Raw genomic sequence first — 9,699 nt, forward strand, 5'->3', positions numbered from 1 at the left:
GTCTTCTTCAAAATAACACTCTGGAATCTTCTACTGAGAGGGCGGACGGAGCCTCAGTTTAACATCTCATCCAAAAGATGACATCTTCAACAGTGCCGCACTCCCTTAGTACTGCACTGGCGTGTCAGCCTGGATGATGTGGTCAAGACCCCCAGATACTAGTGGGCTGCTGGGAAGTGAACCCAAGCATTGAGCCAGCAGCATCGAGAGAGAGAAGGGCAGAATATTTCAGGGTAAGAAAAACTGTTGAACTGCATTGCCACATTTATTGCATTCGCATCGAGCTGATCCCAGGCTCTCCCCACTATAAACGTGCATCATTCCCTCGTCTAATTCTGATAATCCCTTAAATCCTCTTTCTCTCCTTTCTCCTGCCTTTGTTCTTATTTTTACCCTTCTCCCCCCACATTTCAGCCTCTTCGACTCCAGCTGTCTGCATATTCAGGGTGGATGCACTGCAGTAACATCATTGACATTAGATTGGAAAATGCACCCAAGGTCTCCCGTTGACAGATAGAGGGGAGCTAAGAATAAAGTTCAAAGTCTAATTTACTGTACTCTCAATGTCATGTTTCTCAACAATTCATCAGCAACAAAGGCCACAGCATCTACCTAAATTAGGATCCTCATCAGAACATTAATTCCTGTGTTTAATTAATTCTTTAAATTCCGCATTCCCTCCTCCTGAGATGTGAATGCATGCCGCCCTGCAACATCTTGCATGAGTGGCCATTCAACATTACAGGGCCTCACAGCCGCGCTCCACTATTTTCTCACTCAATGTCCAAACAGGGGCCACCAGGGAGACAATCAGAAACTGAGTTTTTTCTCCTCTCCCTAGTCCAGAGAAGGGGTTTCCAATTCTGGTTGGATGTATGCCTGGAGATTTCATCACATGACCTCCTGCCTCTAACCACTCCGCTCAGTCAAACAGCCCTTTTTCTCACTTCTCTCCAATAAATCTAATTAATAACTGCATTCAAAAAAACGGGTCAAAATAAAATCACAAAGGGAGTTACTTTGGCCAAAGGGGTGAAAACAGGCGCTAAATAGATTCAGTGCTAATAAGACACAGCTGTTTGAAAGTCTGGATTTAGCACAGAATTTGATACTAATCGCTGGTTATTATAACTTGAGCTTGCTGGAGGTGCTAGAATAGAAACCTCCAGGTTTAACACTCCAGTGCTGATCAGGTGTAATTTTCATGGAGCAGTACATGTGCTCCTCGCACCCGCTCCCACTGAGGTATGGAGTGCTCTGGCTGACACACAGCGACACGATGCAGGATGGCTCAGGGACTGAGGGAGAGGATTCACAGGTTCTTGAATGCAGCATTGGAGGTCCTGGTGGAGGAGGTCCAGAGGAGGAGGGATGTCCTGTAACTGCTGAGGGGAAGGACGCCACCTCACCCTCCTCATCCTCCCGTTCCTCTCTCCTGTAACAACTGGTACTGCTCTTCGTGGCCTCATGTCCTCCTCCACTCCTCGTCTGGACCAAGGGGGATCCCTAGTGAGATGCCCATGACCAAGTGCTCCCTTTCTCCTCGTGACTCCTATAAGGTGCCCTATAAGTAAGAGTAGCACAGCACTCACTCTTTTTAGGTGAAATCCTCAGAGAGTTTCCAGAATAAATGTTGCTCGAGCATTGGTGAAGTCTTGACAAAGTGTCCCAGAATGTCTCCCGATGTGTTTCAGAGGTTCGTCTTCACAGGTCCAGCAGCAATAACCATCAAATGGTGAGTATCCCTTTAAGCAGCACTTGAAATCGACATCAATGCCATGTTTATTCCCAAACAGCTGGTCACTGTTAGGAGTGTATGTTAGTTGAAGCACTAATCACCAAAATGCCATGCAGTCACTTTAATGAGCACTAGCAGGCATTTTAAGTGGCAACTGGTTGATTAACAACCCTCCCGATGACCATTCCTGGCGCTGGCTTCAAATCCTTTACCAAGATGGTGTCTTGCTCAAAATGCATGCTAAACAGTCATTTCAACTCAAGACCCCAGTGTAGCCACCTCTTTACCTCTTTAACACCTAAAGTATTCAGTGAAAATTGCCCCCATAGTTTTTTTTAGAAGTCCCTATGGTTTTTCTCCTGGATTTTTGCTGGCAGCGGTGTCCGGGAGATTAATTTTCAATTCCCTGAGACTCCAGGGCAATCCTGGAGGGTTGGCAACATGAATCCAGAAGTACAGATACCAATTGCAGGGCCCTAAGTACAAACTCAGACTGGGAAGAGTTCACTCAAGAACAAACCAGCAATCAAAACTGAAATCTTCAGTTCCTTCCGACTAAATAGTACACTGGGCGGTGTCCTCACCCAGCGAGACACTGGGACAGCCATGGAATCTTAATTTAATGCAGGGAGACAGACCATTAAGATCTGCAGACACTGGCTATTTCCAGCTTCCCTAACCTAACAGCCTATCTCTGCTTGCTTCAATAATTGTTCCTCAATTAGTCTCAACCCCGACTTGAAGCAATTTGACGAATCAAAGATGTTGCATTTTCAACGGAGCCAGAAATCAAGAGACAGTCTGCTTAAGACAGCCTTTGTGTGATTCTTCCTTATTTTGTAATGCTTAGATGATTGCCCGAGAGCTAAAATGTCAGAAAATGATGCAATAATTACACTTTCTTCCATTGTTATTCCAATGAAGGAAAACACCAGCACATTAGACAACATTTGCCTTCAAGGATACGGGACTGATACTTAAATTCCATTCCCCACCTACTTATTATGGAGAATATATCCTTTTCCACACCTTATATATAGGTGGAATAATATCACCTATGAACAGACACACCCCAGGTGTGATGTGATAATCACAGGCACTTGACTATCCAAGCCATCAAATGGACAAACAAGGGCCAACTGGAAGGGAGGGGAGAAAGTACAGACAATTTCATAGACAAAATCAGTGGCTACTTCTTAGCACAGCCTGTGAAGTGAGATAAGTCTGATGGATGATGCACTGGGCTTACATTGAGCAGTTAGCCTACAATGTGTTTTGTCGGCTATTGCCCTAAAACCACACCAACAACACTGCAGGACGTGCCTCAGATTTCTGGCTGCAATGCTGCAGCAAATGTGTATGGCCCCCCCCCCCCCCTGCCCCATCAACACCGCGCCCCCACCCCCACCCCCCAACCCCGCCCTCCCCAAGCTGCTACGTGCACAATTGTGATTACAACTTCAAAGCGATTAACTGAGTGGGTACAATTCATCATTGTGCCCCTGATTCGGAGCATAGGAACCGGAGGTGAACCATTCAACCCTTCCATCATTTAATCAAATCAAGGCTGATCTGTATCCGAAAACCATTTGCCCGACTTGGCTGTGCCAATTGGCTATCAAAAAATATATTGATCTGAGATTAAAAATTATTAATTGAGCTACTGTCTACTGCTTTTTGTGGGAGAGAGTTCCACATTTCTACCACCATCTGTGTGTTTCTCCTGAATGGCTTGGTTTTGTTTCAAACGTTATGCCCCCTTATCCTCCTACTATTGGAAGAAGTTTCCAAGATTCTAAGTAACGGTTGCAACTTGAAGTTTCTGGCTGTGGAACGTTGCAGGTTTGCGTGGCCAGTGACACAAATGTGGTGGGCTCTCGCCAACCGGCCTGCAACCTGAACAGAATGGTGGCACAGGCCATCCACCACCACCCTGAATACCTATTTATGTTTGAGCTGCTGGTACTGTGAGGGGTATTCTAAGAAGGGAAGAAAGAACTTGCATTTATATAGCACCTTTCATGACTTCAGGACATTCCAAACTTCTTGATAGTCAATTAAATACTTTTGAAGTGTAATCACTGTTGTAATGTAGGAAATGCAGCAGCCAATTTGTGCACAGCAAGCTCCCACAAACAGCAATTAGATAATGGCCAGATAATCTGTTTTTAGTGGTGTTGGTTGAGAAATAAATATCACCACCTGTAAGTTCCCGTCCAAGTCACACACCATCCTGACTTGGAACTATATCACCGTTCCTTCACTGTGGCTGGGTCAAAATCCTGGAACTCCCTTCCTAACAGCACTGTGGGTGTACCTACCTCACATGGACTGCAGCGGTTCAAGAAGGCAGCTCACCACCACCTTCTCAAGGGCAATTAGGAATGGGCAATAAATGCTGGCATAGCCAGTGACGCCCACATCCCATGAATGAATAAATAAATAAATATTGGCCAGGACATCGGGAGAACTCCCCTGCTCTTCAAAATAGTGATCATGGGATCTTATACATCTAGCTGAGAGGGCAGACAGGGCCTCAGTTTAACATCTCTTCCAGAAGACAGCACGTCTGACATTGCAGCACTGGAAGTATCACAGAATCACAGAATTATAACAGCACAGAAAAAGGCCATTCGGCCCTTCATGTCTGGACCAGCTCTCCAAGTGAGCAATTCACTTAGTGCCATTCCTCTGCCTTCTCCCCCTAGCCTTGCACATTCTTCCTTTTCAGATAACAATCCAATTCCCTCTCGACTGCCTCGATTGAATCTGCCTCCACCACACACTCAGGCAGTGCATTCCAGATCCTAACCACTTGCTGCGTGAAAAAGATTTTCCTCATGTCGCCTTTGCTTCTTTTGCCAGTTCCCTTAAATCTCTACCCTCTCGTTCCTGATCCTTTCGCGAGTGGCAACAGTTTCTCCCTGTCTACTCTGTCTAAACCCCTATGATTTTGAAAACATCTATCAAATCACGTCTCAGCCTTCTATACTCCAAGGAAAGCAGTCCCAACTTCTCCAATCTATCCACGTAAATGTAGTTCCTCATCCCTGGAACCATTCTCATGAATCTTTTCTGCACTCTCTCTAATACCTTCACATTTTTCCTTAAATGGAGAACTGGATACAATACTCCAGCTGAGGCCAAATTAGTGTTTTATACAAGTTTAACATAACCTCCTTGTTCTAGGTCTTGAACCCACAACCTTCTGGCTCAGAGGTGAGAGCTATACTAACTGAACCATGGCTGGTCGGTGGAAATGGTGAGGGTGGATGGGGGAGGGTGACAAGGAGGTTAAGGGGGTGGGGGGAGGGGGGAGGGGTGGTGTTTGTGCTGCGTACTTGATATATTCCTGCCCCCTGTCTCCGCCATCTTAACCTCCATGAAATCAAACCTGATTAAAATTAAAACAGGAATGTTGAGGCCTGATGACATCATCAGCACCACGATGCAATTTTAACTCCTGGGAATGGAAGGCCTGCACAATCCCAACCCACCAGCAACAGCTGCTAACAATCAGTGTTGAGCCAGAAGAGGCCCAGGTAAGTTGCTTTATGAAAATATATTTTCTAAAGGTTTCATGTGGGCCAAAAGGAACAGAGTTTTCCACCTGGTCCAATGAGGAAATGTCGGATCTCCTCTCCCACAGCTATCCCTCTCCCCACCCTTCTCCAGCTCAGACCCCTCCCTTCTCATTTGCTGGGAACCATTCTCTTGCGTTGAGACAGTGCAGAGAAATTAAAATATGTCCTGCGATGTTAAAATGTCCTGGGTCCCCACCCCTGGGCCTGCTGCATCCTCTGTTGATGGACGTTTGGGGGGTTGGGCTGAGGCACCATTCCCCAACAGAATACACAGGAAATTCCTGGTGTAGGCTGGATCTCCAGTCCTGCTGCAGTTTTGGTAGGAAGGATGCCAAAAGGTCATGGGTTTTTGGCTCCATTGAGTTTTTTGCTTCAGATTAGACAACTTAGATGATGTAACCCAGTTCCTTCTGTGTGTAAATAAGACCCTCATTTTTCCATTGCAGAAATTAGATGTTTCCAAACAAAAATGTCAATGGGAATCAAGATAAAAACTCTCCGCTGCTTGGAGTCATACCTAGCACAAAGGAAGATGGTTGTGGATGTTGGAGGTCAATCATCTCAATCTCAGGACATCACTGCAGGAGTTCCTCAGGGTAGTGTCCAAGGTCCAACCATCTTCAGCTGCTTCATCAGTGACCTTCCCTCCATCATAAGGTGAGAAGTGGGGATGCTCACTGATGGCTGCAAAATGTTCAGCACCATTTGCGACTCCTCAGATACTGACGCAGTCCGTGTAGAAATGCAGCAAGACCTGGACAATATCCAGGCTTGGGCTGATAAGCGGCAAGTAACATTTGCGCCACACAAGTGCCAGGCAATGACCATCTCCAGCAAGAGAGAATCTAACCATCTCCCCTTGTCATCACTGAATCCCCCACCATCAACATCCTGGGGGTTACCATTGACCAGAAACTTAACTGGACCAGCCACATAAATACCGTGGCTACAAGAGCAGGTCAAAGGCTGGGAATTCTGTGGCGAGTAACTCGCCTCCTAACTCCCCAAAGCCTGTCCAGCATTTACAAGGCACAAGTCAGGAGTGTGATGGAATGCTCTCCACTTGCCTGGATGTGTGCAGCTCCAACAACACTCAGGAAGCTCAACACCATCCAGGACAAAGCAGCCCGCTTGACTGGCACCCCATCCACAAACATTCACTCCCTCCACCACCGACGCACAGTGGCAGCAGTGTGTACCATCTACAAGATGCACTGCAGCAACTCACCAAGGCTCCTTCAACAGCACCTTCCAAACCCGCAACCTCTACCATCTAGAAGGACAAGGGCAGCAGATGCATGGGAACACCACCACCTGCAAGTTCCCCTCCAAGCCCCACACCATCCTGACTTGGAACTATCTCACCGTTCCTTCACTGTTGCTTGGTCAAAATCCTGGAACTCCCTTCCTAACAGCACTGTGGGTGTACCTACACCAGATGATGGACTGCGGTGGTTCAAGAAGGCAGCTCATCACCACCTTCGTAGAGCAATTAGGGATGGGCAATAAATGCTGGTCTTGCCAGTGACTCTTACATCTGAAGAAGAAATGTAAAAAAAATAGCAGCCTGACTCCCTCTGGTCTTCCTGACGCAAAGCCCTGACTCCAGCTGGTCTCTGAGACCTGGAGCTTTGACTCCCATTCATCTCCCAGACCTAATTCCTGTTGTGATAGTGGAAGTAAGCAAAGCTATTTGAATCTGTTTATGCATATGTATGCGCCACGACTGGAAGTGATATAATCACCCACGTGGTGCTGCAGTGATGCCCTGCTAAGAGCTCATGCGAACAGTCTCTCAATAAAGCACCAAGTACAACGTCCATACTGACTCTTCGACTGAGTTTGTATTAATCGAAGCACAGATAATACAACAGTTCCAATGGGTCACTTTGACTCAGAGCTCAGAGCCCTGGTTATCCTAACCAGGAGCCCTGATTGCCACTGGTCTCTCAGATCTGAAGGCCTGACTGCTGCTGATCTCCCTGACCCAGAGCTCTAACTGTCACTGACCAAGACTGAAGCTAACAATCGGAGATGCATTGACAGTAAATTCTACAAACGCAGGGCACCCAGATAACTATGTATCCTGTTGGATCCAGAAAATAGAGTTGGGTGGGAAGAAAATCACACATTTCAAAACACTCAATTACAAATTTAACCAGCTTATACAAACATAAATCAACTATCATAATAACTATTGGAAGCAATGGTGAATGCACTCCATATGGGGAAAGCAGTAGAGAGACTGGAAGTCATCCAACAAGTCAATCAAGGATCACAGAAAGGAACATTAGAAGAAGTTAGAAGGCAGTGGTGACTGCAGATAGGAGCAAGGGGGAGCCAGAAACCTTCACTATTTAGTGAAGCAAGGAATGTCTTAAAGCCCTCACAGACTCGGAGGGATAACTTGGATCTTTGTAGTATGGGAGGGTCAGGAAATGGAGATGTGTTCAAGGAATTCTTCACAAACAATGACTGTGGACGAACTCCAGATCCTGTTAAATTGGCTTGAGAATCTATAACACATGTCGAATCCAGGAAACCATGTGTTAGGAAGAAAGTCAAAGGAATCGAGGGGTGTATGTTTCTTGTATTAGGCACTGTAGCCATTTTGTGGCATAAACTATGCACATCTGTCCCGATTTGCAGTCTTCACCCCTCTGACACAGGGTTACTGCTCAATCCCCCAATCCCTCCCCATGCACTATCCAAGACCTATCAATTCAATCAGTACACTTTTGAATTCTCTCACCAAAAAAATTAACCACAACAAAGCGATGATTGCCTCCCTCTCCAGAGACTGGAGGACAAAATCTAGGCCAATACTACAGTGCAATATAGAGGAAGCACTACACGGTTGGACCTGCCCTCTTTTGGATGAGATGTTAAACTGAGGTTCTGTCTGCCCTCTCTGATGGATGTAAAAGATCCTAGGGCCACGATTTTGAAGAAGTGCAGAGGCACTCTCCTGGGTGTCCAATTTTTATCCCTCAACCAAATTCACTAAAACAGATTATCTGGTCATTATCTCATTGTTGTTTGTGGGAGCTTGCTGTGTGAAAAATGACTGCCATTTTTCTTACATTACAAACGTGACTGCACTTCAAAAGTATTTCATTGACTGTAAAGCACTTTGGACCATCCTGGGGTTTTGAAAGGTGCAAGTCTTTCTTTCCTTTCGTAAGTGTCTGACTGTGCTTTTAAATGTATACCACACTTCCTCCAGCCACTAAACTTTCCTCCCTCTCTGCTCCGCATTGAGCCTGTTCTTCCTTATTAAGCGCTCAAAGGTGTTGTTTTATGTAAGCTTTAGAAACACAAGTGGTGGTTGTTGTTATATGTATTGTCAAACTATTACCATTGAATTTTCAACCTGCAGGTCTCAGCTTACTGCTGACATAAGGTACAATGGTAAGGCGAGGAATTATTCAAACTTGTCAGTCTTGCAAGCAATTAAGGCAGCTGTCTCATAGAATCATAAAACGGTTACAGCAAAGAAGGAAGCCATTTGGCCTGTCCAGTCCGTGCTGGCTCTCTGCTAGAGCAATTTAGCTATGCTCACATCCCTGCCCTTTCCCATTAGCCCTGCACATTTTTTCTCTCCAGGTGATTATCCAATTCCCTTTTGAAAGCCACGATTGAATCTGCCTCCATCACACTCTCAGGCAGTGCACTCCAGATCCTAACCACTCACTCACTGAGTAAAAAAATGTTTTCTCATGTCGCCTTTGGTTCTTTTGCCATTCACCTTACGTCGGTGTCCTCTGGTTTTCAACCCTTCCGCCAATAGGAACTGTTTCTCTCGATCTACTTGGTCTAGACCTCTCATGATTTTGAACACCTCTATCAAATCTCCTCTCAACCTTCTCTTCCCTAAGGAGAACAGCCCCAGCTTCTCCAATCTATCTACATAACTGAAGTCCCTCATCCCTGGAACCATTCTCGTAAATCTTTTCTGTACCCTCTTTAAATCCTTCACATCCTTCCTAAAGTATGGTGCCCAGAATTGGACACAGTACTCCAGCTGAGGCCAAACCGGTGTTTTATACAGGTTTATCATAACTTCCTTGCTTTTGTACTCTGTGCCTTCATTTATAAAGCCCAGGATCCCAAATGCCTTTTTAACTACTTTCTCAACCTGCCCTGCCACCTTCAACAATTTGTGCACATCTACCCCCAGATCTCTCTGTTCCTACACCCACTTTAGAGCCATAGATAAGCTATGGCAAAGAAAGAGGCCATTCAGCCCATCGTGTCTGCGCTGGCTGAAAAAACTAGCCGCCCAATCTAATCCCACCTTCCAGCACCTGGTCCATAGCCTTGCAGGTTACAGCACTTTAGGTGCATGTCCAGGTACCTTTTAAATGAGTTGAGGGT

Source organism: Heterodontus francisci, chromosome 38, assembly GCF_036365525.1.
Source record: "Heterodontus francisci isolate sHetFra1 chromosome 38, sHetFra1.hap1, whole genome shotgun sequence".
NCBI lineage: Eukaryota > Metazoa > Chordata > Chondrichthyes > Heterodontiformes > Heterodontidae > Heterodontus > Heterodontus francisci.